The following is a 27,605-nucleotide window of genomic DNA, read 5'->3' on the forward strand; positions in this document are numbered from 1 at the left end:
TGTTCCTTGGTGTTAAGATGAGTGATAAAAACTTCCAAGAGAGTATTATTCCATCTGAAAACAAACTTGATCTCGATCTTGAATAAAATGCAGTATGGCACACTAAATATACCATATAAAGTAATAATACAATGAACTTCTATATAGTGGCTCAATGTGCTCTCAAAGAGGTGATATCTCCCTTACCCTAGTTATGCTAAAACCTCCCTTGGGGTAGAAGAGCCAAATTGTCCGAGGTGTGCTATGGGGGAGAGGATATGCCTTGGGATCAAACTATAATCCTTCAAATAAGAAACCAACCCAAAATTTTGCTTCAAAAAGGTTGTGAAACATTGAAGGCTCATGGCCCTGCTGAGGCCATCAACTCTAAGACGTACAATGGAAACCAAGGATGAAAGAGACACGATGGCTAGGGCTAGAGGTATCCACTGGCCAGATCTAGAGAAGAAAGGACCATTTGGGGCATCGACCAGGCCAGATCCATCAGCGTCGTTTGCTAAAGCAACAGATCGGACCCTATACCAGGCAGATCCAATTAATCTTGACCTGGATCTGACCCATGAAAGCCGCAGGATGAATACGGTTAGATATGCCCAATGTTGGAAATAATAATGAGAGGGGGGGTGAATCAGTATTATCAAACTAATAATTTTTCACTTCCATAATCAAATTCATATACGCTACTTTAGTTAAGGGAACTCGCTTGTACACATAACTGTGTTTAATGCAACTAGCGTATATCCAACAAACTTATGATTCAATTAATTCTTCATATATTGATCTTTAATCAGTGCATCAGAACCATATATGTAGTAACTAGGTGCAGTAAAAACAGAACAGATCATCACACATAAGAAACACACATGAAAACCAAGATATAAGGTGGAAACCCAATGTGGATGAAAACCACCTGCTGCAATCGTCTCTGTCTTCTTTTAATAATAAGAGAATTTTATTTTTTTTTGTACTGGTGCAGTCTTATACCAGTATGCAAGCTTCTACCTGCGGAAGGCTACAACCTTCTCTCGTTCTCCAAATTCTACTGGAAGGGAGCTACAACCCCCTAGCTCTTGTACTAGCTGATATGTTTACTAGTATGTAGGTGCAGGCCTACAGAAGGCTACAACCTTCTCTTTTCTTCTAGGGACCTCATTTCATAAATTTTCAAACTAGATCCATCAACAACATCATTCAATCATGAAATATATCTGCATCAACCATTCTCCTATTGAACCAACCACAACCAAGTCAATCAATCACTTTGACAACCCATCAATCTGATCTGTCAGAATGTTGTCACAAGAGTACAGTAACCAGAACCCAGAACTCTGCAACAACAAACAACAACAACCAAAACATGGATTGAAAGGTATACACTACTTTCTCGTGCCAAACCTGCGTGCATACGCGCTTTCCTCAAAGCCAACCAGCGTATACATCTGCAAATATTAATTTATTATTCTGCAGCTATACCAGACTTCAGTTATACCTAGATCATATTATTTACACAATAATATATGCGTCAGTATTCAAATCTAGAGTATTAATGAGAAAAAACACATAATGATAGTTCACTTTACGCCTTAAGATCTTCAGATCTTATCCTTCATCAACTGCTAAAGTTCCTCCTTGGTTCAGATTCAGCAATGCACCATAACCCAATAACCTGCATACTAGATCTCACTCTTCATCAGATATTTAATGCTTGAGTACCATGGCCTAATGATCTTCTCCTCCTTTTATAGTTTTAGGCCTTTCTCAATACGATGGACCAAAACCACTTAAGACCAATACCTTGGATCAAATACCTAGGGTTAATACCTCGAACTCGATACCTTGGACCAATACCATGGATCAAAATACCATGGACCAAAAACTTAGTTTTCTAAGGTATACGCACTTTTCCTTTTCTGAAAGTGCGTGTGTATGTATACGCGGCTTGTATACAGTGAACCCATGTGTATACACATCTTGGACAATGGTGAACCTACGTATACCTCTCTTTCTTCATTCTGTGAAGTCTTATCTGTAACTCTGAGTTGTTAACCTGTTGTATTGTGATCTGTCATCTGAGAGAGTTGCCATCAAGGACAACACATGTGTCAAAATTCCAGCAATCTCCCCCTTTAGACTTGATGGCAACAACCACGCCAAATCACTCTCCCCCTTTGACATCAAGGGCAAAGGATCATGCTCCCCCTGAGTGCATGCTGAATTCTCTGATATGCTGAAGTGTGCTGATTGAGCTCCCATGATCGAGTCCATGCTCCCCCTGAGCACAAGCAAGGTCTGCAAAAAGATGTTCTAAAAGAAGAACATGACTCTATACATGCATCACAAATGACCTTCCTATCACCAATGACTCATACATACATCCATCCCCCAACCAAGTGGGGATATACCAGATTTGACTCATCCATCCAACCAAGTGGGGATATATCAATTGTTTATACATGACAAAAATAAGAAACATTACATCATCCATCCCATGCATAGTGGGGTTACAAATTAGGTATTTTTCATGACCGTTAAATTAAAATATATATATGACATATATAACAGAGACCAAATACAAGACCATGATAGTTATCAGCAACTATCATCAGCAGCATCTGTCAATCAGCATCCAGACCAGCAACCATGTTCTCCACCTGAACCTGTTCCACCTGAAATAAAAATCTGCACCGATATATTCTAAGATCATGCCAACAATGCATTATTAGAAGCATATGCTCCCCCTGAACCTGTGTCAGATATTCATTGTCAAATCTGATCATTTCATATATCAGAAGAGTTATCAAGGCATCATCACTAGTTAGATATATATCAAGTTATCAACAACTTATGAGAGCCAACATATTTCCACATGTCATCAACAGACTGTAACCATCATCAAGCAGAGCAGATAATTCACTGAACCATATCAAACCCCTTTCTCATGAGTTTTGTCCACTATTTTTCCTCAAACCAACATATACATGATTGTACCCACAGAAACCAGCGTATATACGCGACTACGATTCATGAAACTCGCGTATAACCACCTTTCTCTAAAAAATGGATTTTAACAGCAGGATGATGCAGCAACTACTCCCAACTTCTGCCTGAGGTATTCAAACATCTCTCTGGGCAGTGGTTTAGTGAACATATCAGCAACCTGTTCTTTGGAGGGAACATACTCCAATTTGACTTTTTGTTCAAGCACTTGTTCACATAGAAAATGATATTTGATGGGTATGTCCTTTGTCTTGGAGTGCATGACTGGATTCTTTCAAATACTGATGGCATTTGTATTATCACATAGAATGGAGATGGGTGGAGTACATGTGATCTGAATGTCTTGTAATGTTCGCATCATCCAAAGTAGTTGTGTGCAACAAGATGCAGCAGCCATGTATTTTGCTTCAGCTGTAGATAATGCAATCGAACTTTGTTTCTTGCTGAACCAAGACACTAACCTGGAACCCATATAGAATGCACCACCACTAGTGCTTTTTCTGTAATCAACACTTCCTACCCAATCTGCATCTGTATATGCATGAAGTGTAAGATCTGTATCTCTGGGATACCATAAACCAAATTTCTATGTTCCCTGGAGATATTTGAAAATCCTTTTGACTGCCTAAAGGTGTGATTCCTTTGGATTTGCTTGGAATCTTCCAACTATTCCCACTGCATGCACAATGTCCGGTCGGTTATTTGTTAGATAAAGCAGACTGCCAATCATGGATCTGTAAGTTGGTTGATGTACCGTTGCAGATTCATCATTTGAGCTGAGACTACATCCTGTTACCATTGGAGTACACACTAGTTTAGAATCTTCCATGCCGTACTTTTTTAGGATTTGTTTGAGATATTTGGCTTGTGAGAGAAAAATACCATCTTTATTTTGCTGAACTTGTAGACCAAGAAAGTAGGTAAGCTCACCAAGCAAGGACATTTCAAATTCTTGGTGCATTACTGAAGCAAAATTCTGACTCATGGATTCTTCATTTTTACCAAATATGATTTTATCAACATACACAACAATGATTAGCAATTTATCAATGTCTATCTTTGTAAATAGATTGTTATCTGCTAACCCCTTTGAAAAACCCTGTTGGTGGAGATATTTGTCAAGACGGTAATACCATGCCCTTGGAGCCTGTTTTAGACCATAGAGAGCTTTCCTGAGTTTGCATACAAGTTTTGCATCATTTCCAAGAATGAATCCTTCTGGTTGTTCAATATAGACTTCTTCTTCTAAGTCTCCATTAAGAAAGGCATATTTTACATCCATTTGGTATAATTTGAATTTCTGAAAACTAGAAAGAGCACGAAACATTATGATGGCTTCAAGTCTAGCAACAAGTGCAAAATTTTCTTCAAAGTCTATACCTTCTTATTGAGCATATCCTTTACAAACAAGTATGGCCTTGTTTCTAATAACTTCTCCATTTTCGTTCAGCTTGTTTCTGAATATCCATTTAGTTCCTATAATATTCTTATCATGAGGTCTAGGAACTAATTCCCAAGTATTATTCTTTTCAATTTGCTCAAGTTCTTCATTCATGGCCTTGACCCAACATTCATCTCTGCATGCTTCATTTACATTTTAAGATTCAAGGGAAGATAGTAATGCTAGATAGCTTGAAGCTTCAACAATGGTTCTTCTAGTCTGCACACCTGCCCCTTTTTCTCCTGAGATTTGAGTTTCTGGATGATTTTTCTGAACATACCTGGACGGAGTCTTTTCTTCTATCATTATCTCTTCTTCTAGTGCTTCATTGGTTTCTTCTTCAGAATCAGTGTGATTCGATGTGGGAAAATGATCCTCATCTCCTTCATTGTCATAATCTTCAGTTTTTATCTGTTTTGGATTTTTTCATGCTTCATCGACCACAACATCAATACTTTCAATAATTTTCCCAAGTCTTTTGTTGTAACATTTATATCCTTTACTTCGGGAGAGTAGCCAAGAAGTATACCTTCATCTGCTCTGGGTTCAAACTTACCAAGTTTTTCATCAATCCTTTTGATGTAGCATTTGCTTCCAAAAATTTTGAAGTATTTTATAGTTGGAGTCTTACCATACCAAATTTCATGTGGAGTTTGAGTGTTGTTTACCCGAACATTTGCTTGATTGAGAATAGTGACGGCGGCGAATGCAACTTCACCCCAGAAGGTTGCAGGAGTTCTAGATACATCTTGCATAGCACGAGCCATTTGTTGAATAGTTCTGTTCATCCTTTCTACTACTCCATTTTGTTGAGGAGTCCTTGCGGTGGAGAATCACCTTTTTATTCCATGTTGTTCAAAAAAGTCAAAGAATTCGTCTGAGGTAAATTCCCCTCCTCGATCAGATTTGAGGCATTTGATTTTACGATCTGATTCATTTTCAACCAAGGCTTTGAAGGCTTTGAACTTTTCAAATGCTTCATCTTTATGCTTTAGAAGACCTATCCAACACATTCTAGAAAAATCATCAATGAACAATATAAAGTATTCTTCTCCATGAGGTGACTTTTTCCTTGATGGACCACATAAATCAGTATAAACAAGTTCAAGAGGCTTACTAGCTGAACCTTCCTTTTTGATGAATTGAGATTTGGTTTGCTTACCGAATTGACATGATTTGCATATAGTATTTTCAGGAATGTTGATATTTGGAAGATCACGAATAACCTGGAATCTGCATGCTTTTCTTATTTGAGAAAAGCTTAGATGTCCCAATCTTCTGTGCCATAGCCAGTTTTCATCATTTTTGCTTAGATAGTATTGTTGTTGTCCTCCCTTGAGTATGTATTGGTTGTTTGGAGTTCTTGTCCCTTTAATCACGGTTTCTCTTGTATCAAGCTCACGAACAACACATCCATTTGATCGAAATTCTAATTCATTTCCTTGATCACACATTTGACTCACACTCAACAGATTATGGTTTAGGCCATCAACATACATAACATTCCCAACTTTAACTTTTTCTTTCAAGAAAAAAGAGCCTTTACCTTTTATGACAGTAGGAGTGTCATTTCCAAATGAGACACTCTTTTCCTTTTCTAAGGCATTATATGAGTGAAGTTTTTCTCTATCACCTATCATGTGTTTTGAGCATCCACTGTCGATGTACCACCGGTTTTCTTGCCCTTCTGCATACAAAGTTATACCACATCTTTCTATTTGCGGTTCTTTATTTCTCCATATTTTGGGATTTAATGGAGTTTGCTCTTTTTGAGCTATTTTCCGTAATTTACTCCTGCATTCAGATTATTCATGGCCAAAGTTGTTACAGATTGAGCATTCTATTTCATTTTCAAGAAGAGAAAAGTTATTATAGGAACTTTTCTTGATCCCTGTCACATTCCTTTGATTTCGTGCTTCTCTAGTCATGATAGTTTTGTAAGCAACACATTGAGCAGCTTTGTGTCCAAAATTATGACATGAGAAACATTGACCATTAAAGAATTTCCTACGATTATTGAATCTACTGGCCTGTTGATTGCAGTTGAAGTTCCTCCTACTGACCTGTTGATTGATATTCTTTGAAGCAAATTGAGTATGATTTACCTGAGGTTGATTGTGGCTTCTGTTCATCCTTGAAGTAAATTGAGCCTGATTCACCTAGTGATTTTCTTTATGCCTTTGCTAACAATTGTTGAACTGTTCACTGCTCTTTGCTACATCACGATAGCTTTTAGTGGAGGTTGACGGCTTCTGAGATGTTTCTTCAGTATATCCAAGACTTTTCTTTATCAGAGGAGAGCACTGCACTTTGATAATTTCATTTAAGGTTTCTGGTCCTTTAGCAAATCTAAGATTGAGAGCTTTTTTTCTCAAGATCCTTTCTTAGACCCGCAATTTCACATTCTAGCTTTTCATTGTGTTTTTCTCTTTCAGCAAATTGGAATGTCAAGGTATCTATAATCATATTCTTTTCTTCTAAACAGATTTTGAGTTTAGATATTTCTTCATAAAGGTCATCTTCATCTAAAGCATCCAAAAAATCATCATCTTCATAAGCCATCAAAAGTCTATAGTCATTACTATTTTCATCTTCATCACTATTTGATAAACCATCGCTATCTTCATGAGTATAGTAGCTCTTTTTACTTACACTTTGTTTTCTATTCCATTTTGCAGTTTCCTTCCCTTTATCATATTTATCTTTATGAGGACATTTGGCAGCATAATGACCGACTCTACCACAGGCAAAACATTTGAAAGGTAGTTTACCTCTGAATCTACCGGAACCCCATTGAAGATTCTTGACAATGTTCGCTTCTTCTTCTTCTTCTGAAATATGTCCTGATTAATTAAGTTCTTCTTTTCCTTTCACTGAAGCTTTAAATGCGGCTTCTCTTATTCTGATGGACCTCCTTTTCTCATCTCAAAGGCAGTTAAGATTCCGTGAAACTGTGTCATAGTAATAGTATGTAGATCCTGCTTTTCTTCTATGGCAGATACTTTTGATTCAAATTTAGCAGATAAGGATCTTAAGACTTTTTCAACTAAATAACTTCCTTTATCTCTTCACTGAAATTCTTCATGCAATTAACAATCTCATCTATATGTAAGAAGTAACTAGCTATACTTTCATCATTGTGCGTCTTGAGAGTTTCATATTGAATTCTGAGAGTTTGCAGTTTAGCTCATTTTACCTGAGAGTCTCATTCGTAGTTTAGAACGATTTTGTCCCATATTTCTTTGGCTGATTTGAGCTGCATAACTTTGACAAACTCTGATTGTGACAGACTTCCCACTAATGTATTGATAGCCTTGGCATTGGTTTCATAATGCTTTTTACCTGCTGCATCTGTAGGAATTGCTAATGGAAATGTATATCCTCCTTCCACGATTTCCCAGACATCTGTTCCAAGAGATTGAACATAGGTTGTGGTTCTTACCTTCCAACAAACAAAGTTGCTCCCATCAAAGATTGGTGGTCTGATGGATCCCTGCTTTCTTGATTACTCATGATGGTGAATCTTCCTTCAAGTGATGAAGCTTCTTTTGAAGGACTTGCTTTGATACCAATTGTTGGAAATAATACTGAGAGGGGGGGGTGGGTGAATCAGTATTATCAAACTAATAATTTTTCATTTCCATAATCAGATTCATATACGCTACTTCAGTTAAGGGAACTCACGTGTACACGCAACTGTGTTTAGTGTAACTAGCATATATCTAGCAAACTTATGATTCAGTTAATTCTTCATATATTTATCTTTAATCAGTGCATCAAAACCATATAAATAGTAACTAGGGGCAGTAAAAACAGAATAGATCATCACACATAAGAAACACACATGAACACCAAGATATAAGGTGGAAACCCAATGTGGGTGAAAACCACCTACTGCAATCGTCCCTGTCTTCTTTTAATAATAAGATAATTTTGTTTACAATTTTTTTTTGTACTAGTGCAGTCTTATACCAATATGCAGGCTTCTACCTGTGGAAGGCTACAACCTTCTCTCATTCTCCAGCTTCTACTAGAAGGGAGCTACAACCCCCTAGCTCTTGTACTAGCTGATATGTTTACTAGTACGTAGGTGCAGGCTTACAGAAGGCTACAACCTTCTCTTTTCTTCCAGGGACCTCGTTTCATAAATTTTCAGACTAGATCCATCAACAACATCATTTAATCATCAAATATATCTGCATCAACCAATCTCCTATTGAACCAACCACAACCAAGTCAATCAATCACTTTCACAACCCATCAATCTAATCTATCAAAATGCTGTCACCAGAGTACAGTAACCATAACCCAAGCCAGAACTCAGAACTCTGCAACAACAAACAGCAGCAACTAAAACATGGATTGAAAGGTATACGCTACTTTCTCGTGCCAAACCTGTGTGTATACGCGCTTTCCTCAAAGCCAACCAGCATATACATCTGCAAATATTAATTTATTATTCTGCAGCTATACCAGACTTTAGTTATACCTAGATCATATCATTTACAGAATAATATATGCATCAGTATTCAAATCTAGAGTATTAATGAGCAAAAACACATAATGATAGTTCACTTTACACCTTAATATCTTTAGATCTTATCCTCCATCAACCGCTAAGGTTCCTCCTTGGTTCAAATCCAGCAATGCACCATAACCCAATAACTTGCATACTAGATCTCACTCTTCATCAGATATTGAATGCTTGAGTACCATGGCCTAATGATCTTCTCCTCCTTTTATAGTTTTAGGCCTTTCTCGATACCATGGACAAAAACCACTTAGGACCAATACCTTGGATCAAATACCTGGGGTCAATACCTCGGACCCGATACCTTGGACCAATACCATGGATCAAAATACCATGGACCAAATACTTCGAACCAAAAACTTAGTTTTCCAAGGTATACACGCTTTTCCTTTTGTGAAAGTGCGTGTGTACGTATATGCAGCTTGTATACAGTGAACTCGCGTGTATACGCGGCTTGGCCAATGGTGAACCTGCGTATACCTCTCTTTCTTCATTCTGTGAAGTCTGATCTATAACTCTAAGTTGTTAACCTGTTGTATTGTGATTTGTCATCTGAGAGAGTTTCCATCAAGGACAACACCTGTGTCATAATGCCAACACCCACATCCTAGATCTAGAGAAGAAAGGAACAGCTCGGGCAGAGATCGGACCAGATCCATCAGCCTCGTATTATCTGGCAGCAGATCGAGACTTATACCAGGTAGATCCAGCCAACCCTGACCTGGATCTGATCCAAATCCTCATTAAAAAGCCAAAAGGAAAGAATATTTGCAGGAGAATCGTGAGAGGGAGACAGATCCAAGATATAAGACTTGAAATCCAGACTTACTCAGGCATACCAAAAAACTTATAAAACCTGATTTACTCAGGGCATAGCCTACAAGATAATCACACTCTACAGGACTATGGTATTGACACAGACTCGAATATCATAGTCAACTTGCAGCTACGAGGTGGATGCTCTGGTACTAGATCAAAGGACACAACCACGTTTAAGGACACAGTGAAAGGAAAGGAAAAAGCACAAGCCAAACCAACACTACCCTCTGAATTACGAGGGCCCTACATTGTGGAGCAAACACCCCAGAATCCTTCCTTCATAGTCTCAATACCTGAGGTAAAGGGGTTGTATTATGATTTTCTCGACAAAGCAGTCAGATGTAGATTTAATGGGTTTTGGCCCAAATCTGACCTTTTGCACCAATGGATTTTTGTTGCTTGGTCACCAACTTGTGAAATCCTTTTATGTTCCAAAGGGTTTTTTATTGTCAGATTCAACACAGTTCAAGAAAAGGAATATATACTTAATAAAGGACCATGGTTCTAGGGCAACACAAGGCTCTTCATGACCCCTTGGTTCCTAGAATTTGATGCCAACACAATGGTGGTATCAAAAATGCTAGTTTGGGTCAGATTACACAACCTACCATTACACTTTTGGCATCATCAAGTGTTAGAAGGTATAGGGAACACCCTGGGAAAGTTCCTAAAGATTGATGAGGACAGATTCACAAGGGGCATATTTACTTTCACCAGGATATGCGTCAAAGTAGACCTCAGTCAAGGGCTACCAGACAGTATTACATTGATCTTCAATGATACACACTGGACACAACCTCTGGATTACGAAAATACAGCTTTTCGGTGTCATGGATGTTTGCAGACAAGCCACCTTCATAGTGCCTACCCTCAAGCTAAAAAAGATCCCAAAAGGAACAAAAAGCCACCCAAAAAACCAAAAGGATGGAAATGCACAGACATTTTGGGAGAAGAAGAAGGACAAGCAGGAGCCACAAAAAATAATGCAGAAAAGGATATACAGAAGTATCAGAACAACACACAAAAGGAGGAGACAGACCAAAATGTTGCCTGCATTATGCGGCCCAACAACCCCTTGTCGCATCAGGAGTCCCCAATAACAGGATTGGAAGTACATAGCAGCAAACAAACTCACGGATCAGAGGGATCTGATTCTGATAAAGAACCTACTATAAACACAGATGAAAATCAAATGACCATTGTAACCTCCACCCCCAACATGGAAGGTTGGAGAAAAATGGAAAAAAAGAAAGGCAGAAAATCCTAAATATGTTTAAAATACTCTCTGCGTAGAGATTTTTTGAAGTGACAGTTCAAGGCCTCCCTACGCAAAGTACACCATATTTTGATTCTACATACTTGCTAGGCTCTAGGCCTCACATACAGCATATGCTTTTTCATCTACAAAATGTAATTTTCTTGCATAATAAAAATTATGACTTTTCCAAAGGGAAAAAACAAAAACAGCAAAAACAAAAAAACCAAACCAAAAGTAAGAGATACTTGAGGAGGTGTTAGAGATGACATGGTGAAGTAGCCTAATATCATGGAAGAGTAGAGGATCTAGATCAAAATGACACTAATCTAGGATTGTTCTTATGAAATACCAACAAAAAGATAAATTATTTGAAGAATTTAAGAGAGAACTTACAAAGAGGAGGAGAGTGATATGAGTAGGTCAGGAAATGATCAAGGAGTAAGTGGATGTTAACATAGTCATTAGGAAAATCATGTCTTCCATCAAAAGTGTATTGTATGTTTTGACCACGAATTCAAGTTTGATCCCTATATCACAAGTGATTCCATCAAAAAACATAGTATATTCCATAGGCCATCATTTACAACCATGATATTTCCCATAAGATCTATGTTTCACTTGGCACTAGGAAATTAGGAAAGGTATAAGGATAGTTTGACCCAGTCAACCCCTTATTAAGTGTCTCCAAATTGATTCAAGTCATTGAGGACCTAAAATGAAGTGCTCCAACTATGGGCTAGTTGGAGAGTGTCCCAAGTGAGTTCTTCAAAGGGTCTAGCAAAGTCAACCCAACAACTAAAGGCTAGATATAATAGTAAGCAATAGGGTACCCTACCCAAGTTCTTAATATCCCCATGGATTCCCACATTTAAGGTAAGATGACTTTAGAAAAAGAAACCTAGCAAGGATAAACCTCTTTATGGATAACAATATGTATCAATGTTTTGAGTGGGTGGGCCATGTATTGCAAAAGAAAAATATTAGGTCACACCACTATACCTCCAAGTAGGGAGGTGTATATGAGTTCTAAACTGAAAAATACATATGCTACTTACTGCACAATGAAATGACTAGTATCCATACAAAAGTATAGTAATGAGTTGCAATGAAGATGAGAAAACACCAAGGATAGAACATAGAAAGAAAACAAAGGCAACAACAGAGGAAAATGAATGATGCATGGAGCAAAGGTTCTTGGTAGTTCATGTACCGTGAACTAATGCCTCATTGTCACGAGGGGCTTCTTAACATTAGGTCATGATTCCAAAATCTCATTTGAAGATTTCCATACCGCAATATTCAATGCAAATGAAATCTACAAGGGTCATACATAAATGATATGATATCAAGATGATAGAAGGGAAAGCAAAGAAAGTGCAAGAAGAAAATATGCATGTTTAGCAAATAATGATAGAAGAGGAGACAAACATTTCTAACTACTGCAAAAGTAAAGCAACAATAGGCTATGAAATGTAAGAATTGAAATAAGAGGAGGAGGAGAAATCATAAGTACCATGAAAGTATAAAAACAACAAGACATGAATGTAAATGTTGAAATGGAAAGAAAGAGGAAGGGTGCAACATAATGATACTTGCACTTACCTAAGCATTGGACTTTATATGTGGGAACTTATTAAGGTGTCCAAAATACATGAGAATCATAATCTCATTGTCAAAGCAAGTGAAATGTTATAGGATTTTCTTAAACATGGACAAAGGAAACACCAACTCCCAAGGAAAGATAAGATGCAAGTGAAGATGATAACATAAAAGAGAGAATGTGGAATGTTAAGTGAAGCATTGGGGAAGCAAAAAGGTGAGAAACCTAGCATAATGGTCGTAAGGGAATATGAAATAATATTTCTAGTCAAACAATAATGAAGGCAAGACATGACAGTGCCAATACAAAGCTAGCGAGAATGTGAAAGGCAGTGGCACTAGTGAAACACCAAAGAAAGAAAAAAAAAAAACCAATTCCAACATCAATATGGAAGTGGATTTGGTAATTCATTCTGGAACAAAACCAAGAAATTGTAGGAGGATCGATTTTAAGATATTTTAAATTGGCTTGGTTTGTAAAAATATTGAAGCGTGAATGATTAATCTAAGCCAACTTAACAATAAACCAAGCACGAAATATTTAAATGAAGCTACAATTAAAAAAACAAAATGTAGAAGATTGAAAAGAGAAACAAAACAACTAATTGATAACAGAGCTCTTCCAATATGGACTACGTCTCCATGTCCTACCTCCAAGAGAGTGGAATCTTTATTAATTCAGATACTAAGCATTAAAATTCTTTATTACATCACCAACATGCCTCCAAGTCTGCTACAAAAATGAGCTCTTTACTACTAGTAAGTGGCCTCCAAAATTCCACCAAAAAACTCCTTTCAGTTGCTGCAAAATCAAGCTCCAAAATTACCTTGTATACAAAATACACAACAATAAACAAGAAATAAGAGGCTTTGGCTCTACAAAAATATTACAACCCAAAGCCTTGTTGTCTATTCTGCAATGTACAAAACCTCAAAGGACTTCTCAGAAAAATCTCTCCTTTTCTTTTATTTCCAAAAGGACATAAAATAAGCATACAATTAGCACACATAATGACTATGCTCACAACAAAATGAGAAGCTCGAGATTTCTTTACAACCAGACCACTTGTGATGTATGGTTAAATAGAGTTATGGTTTCACAACCTCGAGGTAGAATCTGCAGAGGTTGGGACCCATTTGTTATAACATATATCTTTTTTGAATTTTTTTATACCCGATCCGACCATATAATAATACATGTTACAAATAACATGATTCACATGCCAATCACATATGTTACGTGGCATATTCATTGTAACTTCGAAACATTGTTTGCAACAAACCCAAACGAATTAAAATGTTCCCCAATTATAATCGGCACATTATAACCATTCCAACCAAATTAAATATAATAAACCAAATAAAACCACAGTGTTATAGCCAATCCATTGTGATCCAATCACCATGTACCTCAAACTACATTACAATGTCATAACATTATTGGTTGGTGGAGTCAAATATTATCGTCAATGGGGAGGTTGCGGGATCAAGCTCGTAGCCTTCCCCTTTTTCACTTGGTTACAACAAAAACTTTTATATAGAATGTTCTATTAATATCCCCAACGAATGTGTGTGGCTCATTGGTGGAGCGCTAGCCTATCTTCGCCAAGGTTGGAGGTGCAATCCTCATGGTCAATTTTTTAAACCACCGAACATTTGGGGCTATTCCCAAGGTGTCATGTGGGACCCTCTAATTAGGCCATGTGGCATGCTACCATAGGTCCTTGCCATGGGCCTAAACATTGACATGTCAACCTCTGCCTACCACATCATTATTGACTCAATTCCACATGTCATATCCATACTATTCCATATGTTGAGCCCAAATGTTGCCACATCTCCTTGTATATACTGCCACGTGTCACGTCTGTATGTTGTCATGTGTCCTAGTAAGTTTGACTTTTTACCTATTGGTCAAAATCTTCAAACTGCCATAACTTTCACATATAGTCTATTCAATGTGATTCAAGTTTCGTTGGAATCCTCTCATCGAGTTCTTCGACATGGATTTATTTCTATAAACTTTTGGGAACTTTGAATTTAGGCCTTTTTGGATCCTCCTGGATCCATCCTTTCCACTTAGAAACTTTTAGACCTCTAAAAGGTTCTTAATAAAATACTAGGTGTTGGATTGGCCTCCCCACCTGTCTGGTATTTTCCCACCCTATTATGAGTACCCTACTCATCATAACCAACTACATAAAAACTATCACAACTAAAAGCATATTGTTAACCATTTGCACTTTCCCACATCCTTTTGCATTTATTACTTCAGCCACTACCCACGCACTAAACATTAGCAACATCGACAAATACAATAATATTAATGACAATGTACTAACAGGTATTTTCATCCTCTTGACAAGTTCCCACGACAAAATATCATGTTGTGGTGTCGATGTTTCCTAAAACACATGATAGTTAGGCTTACATGCAACTACTTCATTTCCATGATTCAGGTCACTTTCTTTTTCCACCTTTTCATACATGAGCGAAAAGGTTTTTCTCACATACATGAGCCTCTTCAATTTCCCTTTATTTACCAGAGCAATCAACTTCAATCTTCTTGTCCTTCTTTGGACAAAACTCCAGATGGAGTTGTCAACATTTAGCTTCTTGATGTCCACCCTTATTTCAATAAGTGAAAAGGTTTTTCAGCATCCAACCTTTCTTTCCTTCTCTTCCTTTCGATGTGGAGATGGGTCTTCATGTCATGTTCCCTTCCTAGTTGACATAATTTTCTTGTACATAGCAATTATTTTCCAACACTATGGTTATTCATCCCACAAAATGTGCATGGTTTCCTATACCACAAACTTTTTGCATTTCCAATCTTCCTATAATCAAAAGTAACATTGGAATAGTTATCCTTATTATACCTTTGATGGTTGTCTTTGGTGCATGCATGTCGAGGAGAATATGTCTTCATTCTTCTCTTGGACATCTTGCATGCTTGAAAGTGATGTGCCTTCACTTCTCACAGGTTTTTCTTGTAATGGTTATTCCTTTGGAGAATTCATTTCTTCTGATGCCTTGGAGAATTCCCCTTCACCATACCCCAATCTTGCATAGCGAAGTATTGGTTCCACCTTTAAAGGCCGCATTATACCTTGGCCATGAATTCCAAGGCCCTTTCCCTCATAACCCTTCTTGGTTAACGACCTCAGTCCAACACTTTGAGATTGTTCAAAATCACAAAGAAAATGAAGAGGAGAGTGAGAAGAATGAGAATCTATTTCCAAGTCTTCATCTTCGATGATCTTCTTTTTCCATACTTCTTCCATTCACAATACATTTCATCTACAATGGTCTTCATTTTCACGAAAGCTTTGCAAAACTCTGCTTCAAAACCAAAAGTATTATAATCTCCCTCATATGACGACATCTCTCTTCGAGTAAAGCTTCTCAATCCAATTTATGGATTCCCTTCAATAAGTTTTCCTTCACCTTGCTTGAATTTATTCTTGGTTATCATGCACACTCATAAACTAACTATCAAACTTGCTCTAATACGGCTTGATTTAGGTTCTTTTAAAGTGACTCAGTTCATAAAAATATTCAAGCACAAATTATTAAACTAAACCAACTTAACAATTAAATCAAACATAAAAGACTTAAATGAAGCTGAAATTAAAAACAAAATATAGAAGATCAAAAAGAGGAAGAAACAACCAATTGATAATGGAGTTCGTCCAATCTATACTACGTCTCTAGGCCCTACCTCCAAAAGAGTGATGTCTTTATTAGTTTAGATGCTAAACATTAAAATGCTTTATTACATCACCAAAATTCCTTCAATTATACTAGAAAAATGAACTCTCTATTAATAAAATACTTCAGCTCTAAAAAATATTACAACCCAAAGCCTGGTTGGCTATTCTACATCTATACAAAACCAAGACATAAAATAAACATATTATTATCACACACAGTGACTATGCTTACAAGAAAATGAGAAGCTTGGCCTTTCTTTACAACCACACAACATGTGGTGTATTGAAAAAAAGTTTTGGTTAAATAGAGTTGGGGTCTGCAGCCCCGGGTTGAGCCAATGAAGGTTTCGGCCCACTCATTATAACCTATATCTTTTTGGAATGTTGTTATACCCGATCCAACCATATATTAATACATGTTAAAAATAACATGACTTGCACCCCAATAACATATGTTTGGCGGCATATTCGTTGTAACTTCGAAATGTTGTTTGCAACGAACCCAAACGAATTAACATGGCCCCAATTATTTTCATATCGTTATAACCATCCTAACCAGATTAAATATAACAAGTGCTATATAGTAGTTTCTCTCTATTTTTCAGTAAAAAAATAGTGAAATTATCAATATATTAAAAGAATTAGTTACTATACTTTGTAAAATGTATTTTTGGGGTTTGTATTTGACAATGGAGATACACACCTATTTCTCCCACTTGAAGCCAAATAAGAGTCATCAAGTCACACCAAGTCCTACCATGCCTCTACATAACTCATGTTTATTTCGTGGTAGAATCTTAATGAGCATATCAACAGGGTTCCTATCTGCATGGATCTTTTCCAAGGATAATTGTTCTTCCTCCAACACATGCTGGATCCAATGGTACCTTAAGTCAATGTGCTTGGTTTTTGAATGAAATGCTGGGTTTTTCGCCAAGCGAATGGCACTCTAACTATCACAATATAACACATACTTGTCATGCTTTATTCCTATCTCTCCTAGGAATCACTGCATCCACAAAATATTTTTACAAGCTTCTGTTGCAGCTATGTACTCTGCTTCTGTTGTAGAGAGGGCTGCTATTCTTTGTAGCCTTGACACCCAAGATACTGTTGCACCTGCAAATGTATACAAATAACCTATAGTGGACTTTCTGGTGTCCATATCTCCAGCCATATCTGCATCTGTAAATCCTTCAAGCACAATCTCATCATGACCAAAACATAAACAATAATGATTAGTCCCCTTGAGATACCTCAAAATGCATTTTACTGCTTTCCAATGTTGTTTGCCTAGATTGGCAAGGAACCTGCTCACTACTCCTATTGAATATGCAATGTCTAGTTGTGTGCATACCATGGCATACATCAAGCTTCCAACTGCTGAAGCATAAGGAATCTTGTTCATTTCTTCTTTCTCCTTGTCATCACTAGGACATAATTTAGTACTCATCTTGAAGTTGGTTGCAAGGGGTGTACCAACTGGCTTGGCATCCTTCATATTAAACCTATCAAGCACCTTCTTGATATATTTTTCTTATGACAGCCACAACCTTTTGTTTTTCCTATCACGCATAATCCACATGCCCAATATCTGTTGTGCTGGTCCCAAATCCTTCATTGCAAATTTGCTACCCAAATCTTTCTTCAACCTATTGATCTTATTCTTATCATGCCCAACAATCAACATGTCATCCACATATAACAATAATATGATATACTTTCCTTGATCATACCTCTTGATATAGACACAATGGTCAGCTTCCAACCTCTGAAAACCATGTTCCAACATGAATGAATCAAATTTCTTGTACCATTGTCGAGGTGCCTGTTTCAACCCATAGAGACTCTTCTTCAACCTACAAACAAGGCCTTCTTTTCCTTTTTCTATGAAGCCTTCTGGCTGCTCCATATAAATTTCTTCCTCCAATTCACCATGAAGGAAAGCAATTTTTACATCTAACTATTCACATTCTAAGTCTAAAGTAGCAACTAGACCAAGAATGACTCTAATGGATGACATTTTAACAACAGGTGAGAAAATTTCAGTGAAGTCAATACCTTCTTTTTGGGCAAAACCTTTCACCACCAGCCTTGCTTTATACCTCTCCTTCTTTTCGTCACCTTCATGCTTAATCCTGTAAACCCATTTGTTTTGTAGAGCCTTTCTACCTTTTGGGAGGTTTACCAACTCCCAAGTTTTATTTTCCAACAAAGAGTTCATTTCTCTTCCATTGCTTTCTTCCATTCTTCACTATGCTCATCTTTACCGGCTTCTTGAAAACAATTAGGCTCACCTTCATCAGTCAACAAAATATAGTTTGAAGGAGGATACCTTTGAGAAGGCTTATGAGGCCTAGAAGATCTGCGAACCAACTGTGGTGGTGCACTATCAGGTTGAATCTCCTGTAAAGGTTCCTGCAAGATTCCTTCTTCTTGTTTTTCATCATTTTCCACTTGTTGTTCTTCATGCTTCTGAATTTGTTGTTCATTTTCTTGTATTGGTGGGATGTTTTCCTGCTGCTCTTCAAACCTATCAATAACCTTCTTGACCTCCAACTCACCTACAGTCCTCCTGAACATTTCTGAATCATTAAATACAACATCCCTGCTTCTAATAATTTTATGTTTGACTGGATCCCATAGACGATAACCAAAATCTTCACATATCCCAAAAAAATGCATTTCATAGATTTATCATCTAGCTTAGTTCTATTTTCTTTGGGAATATGTACAAATGCTTCACATTCAAAGATTTTCAAATGCGAATAATTCAACTGCTTACCAGTCCAAACTTCTTCATGGATACCGCCATCCAAGGCTATAGTTGGAGATCTATTTATGAGGTAGCAAGCGGTCCTAACTGCTTCAGCCCAAAAATTCTTCTCCAAACCAAAATTGGACAACATACTTTGCACATTTTCTATAATGGTTTGATTCATCCTTTCTGCAAGACCATTTCGTTGAGGAGTACTAGGCACAGTCTTCTCATGCTTTATGCCAAACCTATTACAATATTCCTTAAATGCATTTGAGCAATATTCTCCACCATTATCTATTGTTAAACACTTAAACAATTTGTTAGTCTCTCTTTCAACAGCAACATGGAATTTTTGAAATATTCCAAACACTTCACTTTTACTTTTCATAGGATATGTCCAAACCTTCCTGGATGCATCATCTATAAATGTTACAAAATATGGTGCTCCTCTTAATGATTTGATGTTAATAGGCCCAAACACATCTGAGTGTACCAATTCTAACACATTTTTCTTTCTGTCATGTTCACCTCTAAGGAATGAAACCCTTCTTTGTCTACCATATATACAATGCTCACAAAGATCAAGATTGTAGGATTTCAAACCTGGCAATAAATTTTTACCAACAAGGATTTTTAAGCCCTTCTCGCTCATGTGACCCAGACACTTATGCCACAGTTCTGTTGAATTTCCTTCTTTTGTGACAGCAGCCAAATCTGATTTTCCTATCAACGTCTTCAATGTGTATAATTTTCCTATATTGGGTCCTTTGGCCACAACCAATGAACCTTTGCTAATTTTCCAGCCTCCTTTTCCAAAGCTTGTCGAATAGCCTTCATCATCCAATGGTCCCATAGAGATTAAACTCATGCGCATTTCTGGTACATGCCTGACCTGTTTCAACAATATATCTTGTCCATCTTTCATCTTGATCTAGACATCTCCCACTCCAACAATACTGCAAAAATAATTATTCCCCAAATGCACTCTACCATAATCACCAGGATTATATGAAACAAAACTATCTTTGCATGGGGTTACATGGTGAGATGCCCTAGAGTCAAGGATCGAATCAAAGCTACTGCTAGATGTATATACACATGCATCCTCTACTGAAACAATAAGCAACACATCACCATCTGTGGCTACAGCAGTAGTCTCACCTTCATTTGTGTTGGATGACTTGTAATTTGTATTAGATGGTCTCTGATCCTTTTGTACTTTCTTCCAAAATCGACATTATTTCTTCATGTGCTTGAGTTTGCCACAATGAAAGCAGATGATCCTTCCTCTCCTTGATTTTGATCGGCCTCTCGATCTTGATCGCCCTTGCCAGCCTCGATCCATTCTCCTACCATGATCAGCTAGAGCTAGAGCTTCTCCTCCTTGGTTTTCCGCAATTGACTTGTGTTGCAGCTCCTCATTCATTAAACTGCTACTGACATTATCAAACTTCAGGGTCCCTGTAGTTGCTGAAGTGCTCATAGCTACAATTAAATTTTCCCAGTTGTCTGGCATAGAACACATTAGCAAAATGGCTCTAATTTCATCATCTAAAATGATTTTAACAGAGGCAAGCTGATTAGTAATAATATTAAATGCATTCAAGTGCTCAGCGACTAAAGCACCCTCCTTCATTTTGAGATTATAAAGCTTCTTCATCAAGAACACTTTGTTTGATGCCGTGTTCTTCTCATATAGATCATGGGGCTTCTTCCATAATCCTTCTGCCATCTTTTCTCCGGACACATTGAAATAAAAATTCTTTGCTAGATATTGGCGGATTGTTGCAATCGCCTTTCTATCTACCTTATTCCACTCTTCATCTATCATCGATGAGGGTTTCTTTGTTTTGCTCTCAATCGGCAAACATTGATCCTTCAAAATGAGTGTATCCTCCATCTGTGATTTCCATAGGGCAAAATTAGCCCCGCTCAACTTCTCCATATTTGTAACTGCTATCTCCATTTTCAATATATTGATGCCCAAAGACAAAAAACTCCACTTAAAAATAAAACTTTAATTATTACTCTTTAAAATTTAGCGATAATGACCTTCCTCCTTTTAAAATACCCTTTTCAAAATTCCTGCTCCTTTTTAAAATATACTTTTCAAAATTCCAACATATAATTATATATGTTTCATAATAAATATAAAAAACATATATAATGTTTTAACCTTTTCACATTTCACACATACGTATGTTGGTTTGAAAAAAAAAACTTGACGTATACGTGCAAGCTTGATGTAAAAAAAAATATTATGAACTCCATGTAAAGCACTTACACACTCCGCGTTTTAGGCTTCATGGTACGTTTCACCATATGCCCACGGCCTTTTTATTTCTTGCAACAACTGTCTTAACGTTCCTCAGCTAGTTCCTCAACTATTTCCTGGACAGTGCCAGAATAAATTGAATTATGGTAGTAAGAAATTATACAACAAACAAATTGTTTTGAAATATACTCCTTTAAGATAGATAACTAACATTATTTGTTAATTTTCAGATTATGTCATTTGTTATTTGATTATTTGTATAGTAATTTTATAAATTATCTTATGTAAATATCAAAAGATAAACAAGAATTTAAAAATAAAAAATTGTTAATGTTTGAAATTCCATTAATTAACACAAAAAAGATTATTGGAATATGTTGACAACAACTCTCATTATAACCATAAAATATAAGAGTAATACATATTGCAAAACAATGTATGAGCCATGGTTCTCATCCAAAGTTTCATGTCATTAAATTGATCTTGGGTGAGGAAGCCATAGCTATTCTTAGTGGTTAGGATAAAAACTTTCTTTGATCAACTTCAACTCTCGAAGTAACATGTGAAAAATACATTACTAAAAATTATGAGTTGTTAGTTACTGTAACTAATAGTAATTATGTACTTCTCATAATTAATATCAATTTCTCATAATTATTATCCATTACAACAACGAACAACTCACAATCAATTACTAATATATTTTTCACATATTTTTCATGACCATGAATAAATTTTATTTCTATTTCTATGTTTTTTCCCCTGGGAAAAAGTCGTAATTTCTATTAGAGTTAAGAAATTACATTTTGTAGATGCCGAATCATTCATATAGAGGCAGTTGTGCTTGTCAAGTTCATAGTCTGCTAGAATAGATAGTAAATAAAAACAAATTGTCTCCACGCAGGGAGCAATTTCCAAAACTGTATACTAGTAGTGTTCAAAATTGTAACCATGCTCTGCGCAGAGAGCCATATATATATGCTAATAACATCAAAAGTATAGTGCTGTACTCAGGACTAGACAATGGAAATATATACAAGCTATAAACAAAAATGATTCTGTAAGTGGGCTTTATAGCCCATCTCCCATGTGATCATCAAAAGGTCTGTGATAATGCTGGAAGTATGTTCCGTCGATTTCCTCCTGAATCAGCCAGTTGTCTCCTTGTCTGTGCGCTGCCTCTTTGGAGAGCTGGTCGGCGATGGTGTTCTGTTCCCTGTAGATGTGTCGACAGACAAATGATTCAAAGGAAGCAGTCAGTCTTTTTGCTTCATCTAATATGTGTCTCAACGAAAATGCATGACAATGAGATGCATCATTCAGCCAATTGCATACTATTTTAGAGTCTCCAAACAGCTGGAGGTGTCTGCATTGTTTTTGGATGGCAAAGTGTATGATGTGTTTAGCTGTGCACAGTTCAGCATAATTATTGGTGCCTCTGCCTAAGTTATTTGTATTTCTATTTCTATGTTATTAATTACATGTTCTTAGTTTTTTTCCTTTTTAAATGTAATATATTTCATTTATTACCATAATTATGTATTTCACATGAAAAATTAATGTTAATTTATCAAATATTGTTTAATTAGATTATCAATAAATGTTTGACATATAAATATAATTTAATAGTAGGTCAATATAAAATATTAATTAGGAGTTTGTTATCCAATTTTACACACACCCATAAAGGGTTAAGCTAAACATTAATTTTGAATTCATATAATTGAATGCATTCTACATTCTCATAAAAATTATCTGGGTGCATTTTAACTCAAACTTGAGGTGGGATATCCATCAACTTTCCAATGTGTTTGGGTAATGATACTTTAAGCAATTAGATATGAAAATTATTAAATTATTTATGATAAAATCAAGGCATTTTTGCTTGCACCAATCACATCAATTGAAATCAATGCATTGATTTTAGTATACATGCATCAATGCATTGATTTCAATGTACATGCAATTGATTCAAGACGCTCTTCAACAGCCAAAAGGTACGCAGTAATTTTAAGGATGGTTTATTACTTTGGTTCACTGTTTCGCAAAATCCCTCTTTCACTACTTCCTAGTTCCTACCCATTATCATTTGATGTTCCCAAAATATCTATTTGATGTTCAGATTTTTTGTGAAAATATGAGCAACACTGTTTTATATAGTTGAATTTAACTTTAATGTATAGAATATTTTTTAACTATTATTACAAATATCCCTATAAGATTACTTTCGTTTTGCTAGTATATTTCTTTCATTTTTGAATTGCAATGGTTTTAGTAATGCTGCCTTCCTCCATTTCTGAATTAGTTAAAATCACAATGATGGCAAAATCCGTGATGGGCTTATTTTCTTTGATTCCCGTGAATATTATTGACTCGACATGTTGCTTCCATATTCGATCAAGATCATGTCTGTTGTGGTTTTGGACTCGTTTGATTTCGAATGCCTTCTGTTAAGTCTTACAACACCATATTAATATTGGCTGATGTAAGTTGAAGCAAGAAAATGTGGTAAAAACTGAATAATTAATTTTGAAATTGGAAAACCAAATACTAAATATTAGTTATTTTGCAATTGATTACCGCGGGCAAATTGGAAAACAAAACACGCCGTTTGCAATTGATTTCCGCAAAGAAATTGGAAATCAAAACTCGCCGTTGCCGGGGATCGAACCCGGGTCACCCGCGAGCCGCGTGATAGGCGGGAATACTCATCGAGTCATCACTATACTACAGTCTACAACGACAAGAGATGTTAGATGTACTAACGTATCTAATAAAACTAAACTGTAAATGAATTCGAGACGGATTACCTGGAGTCCCGGTTTCTTTCTGTGTTGACATTAGATCTTCAAGATATGTTTTGGGATATTAAACCAGCTGAATTCTCAGTAGTGGGTTATGTAAAAAATTGAGCTTTGTTTTATATTTGTTGTAAAAAATTGGATTGCACTTTCAACAGCGGTTTGTGCAGTAAATAGCATTAGACTGTTGGGTTTTGTCCGAAATGAGGTTGAACACAACTTTTTGTCTGCAAAGTCGGTTGTTGGGAAAGGCTGGGAGCCACCAAAAAGGTCGTTGTATCCAACCGAGAAATCATGCACATTATGTTTTTGGTTTGAAAATTATTTCACAACTATTGTTCTTTTATTGTACAATTTGAAATTAGATGAAACTTGTACAAATAAATTTTAAAAGTCATATGATGGGCAGTTTAAAAATAAAAAAGTCATAAAAAAATTCCTTGACGGGTAGGGTCACCTGTCAAATTTAACCCCTGTTCGCTGTATGGCAATCTTGAGGTTTCCAACCCGAATTATGTTTATTTCACATGCGTACTTTTTTTGTTTGCAGTTTTCAGGCAGCAGTTTGAGGAGAAAAAGACGGCAGCGCCTAACGAGCCATATATCAAGTATTAAATGCACCCGGAGATGCACGCGATATAGCTCGTTAACACGCAAAATGCAAAACTCGTCACTAAATAAAAAAAAGCATTTTGCGTGTTAACGAGCTATATCGCGTGCATCTCCGGGTGCATTTAATACTTGATATATGGCTCGTTAGGCGCGGCCGAAAAAGACTACAAGGTCTTATAACAACACCTAGATCCTTGAACCCTTGGTACTCTTATAGATGGTGATGTGAATTTTGTATTTTTGTGTGTTTTTCGTTAATTAATTATGCATTGAGCAATAATATGTTAAATTTAATAGCTAATTAAATTATAGAAAATAATTTAAAATATTATAAAAAAATATTAAATTTTAATATACAAAATAAAACTATAAAAAAAATTTACAAATTTTTCCAATTAATTATAAATTAATATAAATTTAACTACACACTCAATGCAATATCCATACCTAACGGCTCAGATAATAAAACAAATAAAAAATACGTGTTATAACCTATCCGATGTAATCCAATCACCAACATTATTGGTTGTCGAAATCGGATATTATGGTCAATAGGGAGGTCGTGCGCTCAAGCCCGTGGCAACAACAACAAAATTTACAGAATGCTTTGTTATTGTCCTAACAAATGTGTATGGCTCATTGGTGGAGTGTTGAATTGTTTCCATTGAGGTTAGGTGTTCAATCTTTATGGTCTCTAATCATATAACAAATTTTTAAATCACAAACATCTATGGTTTTTCTTGAGGTGCAAGTGGTGTCTAATGTGTCACTACAAACTCAACACTATATGTCATCTCCATGTTATGCCATGCGTAGAGCCTAAATGTTACCATGTCACCATGACAGTACTACCATGTGTCACATCTAAATGTTGCCACGTGTAAGTTTGATTTTTTTCTTTGTTGGTCAAAATTTTCAAATTGCCATAACTTTTGCATATGGACTGTGTTCGGTGTGATTCAAATTGTGTTTGAATTTTCTTGTCGAGTTCTTCGACATGGCACTATTTTCATTAAATTTTTGGATCTTTTAATTTTAGGCCTTTTTGGATACTCTCGGGACAAGAATAAGAGATAAAAAAAGACCACTAGATTGATTAATGTTTTAGAATTGATTAGGTTATCTAAGACTATAGATTGAATAGGATCATTCAATTAGGATTTTGCAACAAATGGGAAATGACATCAAATTAATGAAGGACTAAAACTAACCAAGGGTAAATTATTTATTGGTTCCCTTTGGTGTCCTAACTAACCTAATTATTAAAGATGAAAGAGGGTGGAAAACTAGGATTGAACAAACTTGGAAAATGTTGTAGGTTCTAATGTTCCTTGGGCTTAATATCTAATAAAAACCTCCAAAAGAGTACTACTCCATCTAAACAAACATAACCATAATTTTATTCCAACCTATGAAACAAACTTCATCCCAATTTGTTATTCAATGCAATATAACATAGTAGATCTATTATATAAACTAATAAATAAATGAAGTGCTAAATAATAGCCCAATATGCCCTCAAACAAGTGATACTTCCCTTACCCTAGCTATGTTAAACCCCCCCCTCAAGGTAAAAGAGCCAAATTGTCCAAGGCGTGAGAGGAGAAAAAGCTACTAGGAATGCCCTCAAACATGACTACAATCCTTCAAAGAAGAAACCAAACCAAAGTCAAGAGATACATGTAGAGGTGTTGGAGTTGATATGATAAAGTAGCATAAGAGGGTGAATAATGAGTAAAGGTCTTGGATCAAAATTTAAGACTAATATGGGACTATTCTTCTGAGATACTAAGAGAGAGATCAAATATTTCAGGAGTTCAAGAAAGGGATTATAAATAGGAGGAGAGTGATATGGATAAATTATGAAATTATCAAGGAGTAAGTGAATGTTATATCAATCATTGGGAAAATCATGTCTTCCATTATAAGTAGGCCATATATTCTCACCATGAACTCAAGTTCAATCCCTATACCATAGGTGATTCCATCAAATGTACACTCTATTACACAAGCCATCACTTACAATGATCATACAACTTATAAGTTCTAAAAAGGTTATTTTAACCCTCTCATCTTTGTTAGAATAACATTGCTTGCCTCTCTTTTTAGGATGTTAAATGCCATGAATTTTGTTTTTCCCAAATTAACCTACCATCATGAGTGTCATGGAAGGAAGTTAAGAATTTAAGTTGTCTATGGAGGGCCCTCATTAAGTTAGATATGAGGATAATGCCATCTACAAATAAAAAATACCAATGGAGGCCCTTAAGAGTAAACAACCATTCAAGATACCCAATGATTCGAACATGGTTTCCTCTAGATCACCCATGTAGAGTTTAAAAGGTGTAGGAGAGAGTGGGTAACCTTATTTAAATCCCATACTACTCTTGACCTCTTTTATTATCTATGTCCTCATTCACATTATATGCCAATGTCATCACATATAGGCCCACCAAGGATGGAAGACCCAAATCCTTAAGACTATAAGATATATATGACAATACACAATGACTTATTTTACATATATAATCCTAAAAACAATAACAAGAAAAATATTCAACATAATTAAAAAGTATCTAGTTCCTCTAAAAATAAAAATTATATTGAAAATAAAATAAAACTACAAAACTAGTTTTCAAATCCATTAAACTACTAACTAAAACTAGATCCCACATACTTAAAAACTATCTTATTCCTTCAAAAACAAAATTATATTTAAAATAAATAAAACTACAAAACTAGATTTCAAATAAATTATACTACTAAAGAAAAAAATCTAACCTACAGTAACATAGAAA

Source organism: Pinus tabuliformis, chromosome 7, assembly GCF_031772625.1.
Source record: "Pinus tabuliformis cultivar Carrire ecotype Pingquan chromosome 7, CPIR1, whole genome shotgun sequence".
Lineage (NCBI taxonomy): Eukaryota > Viridiplantae > Streptophyta > Pinopsida > Pinales > Pinaceae > Pinus > Pinus tabuliformis.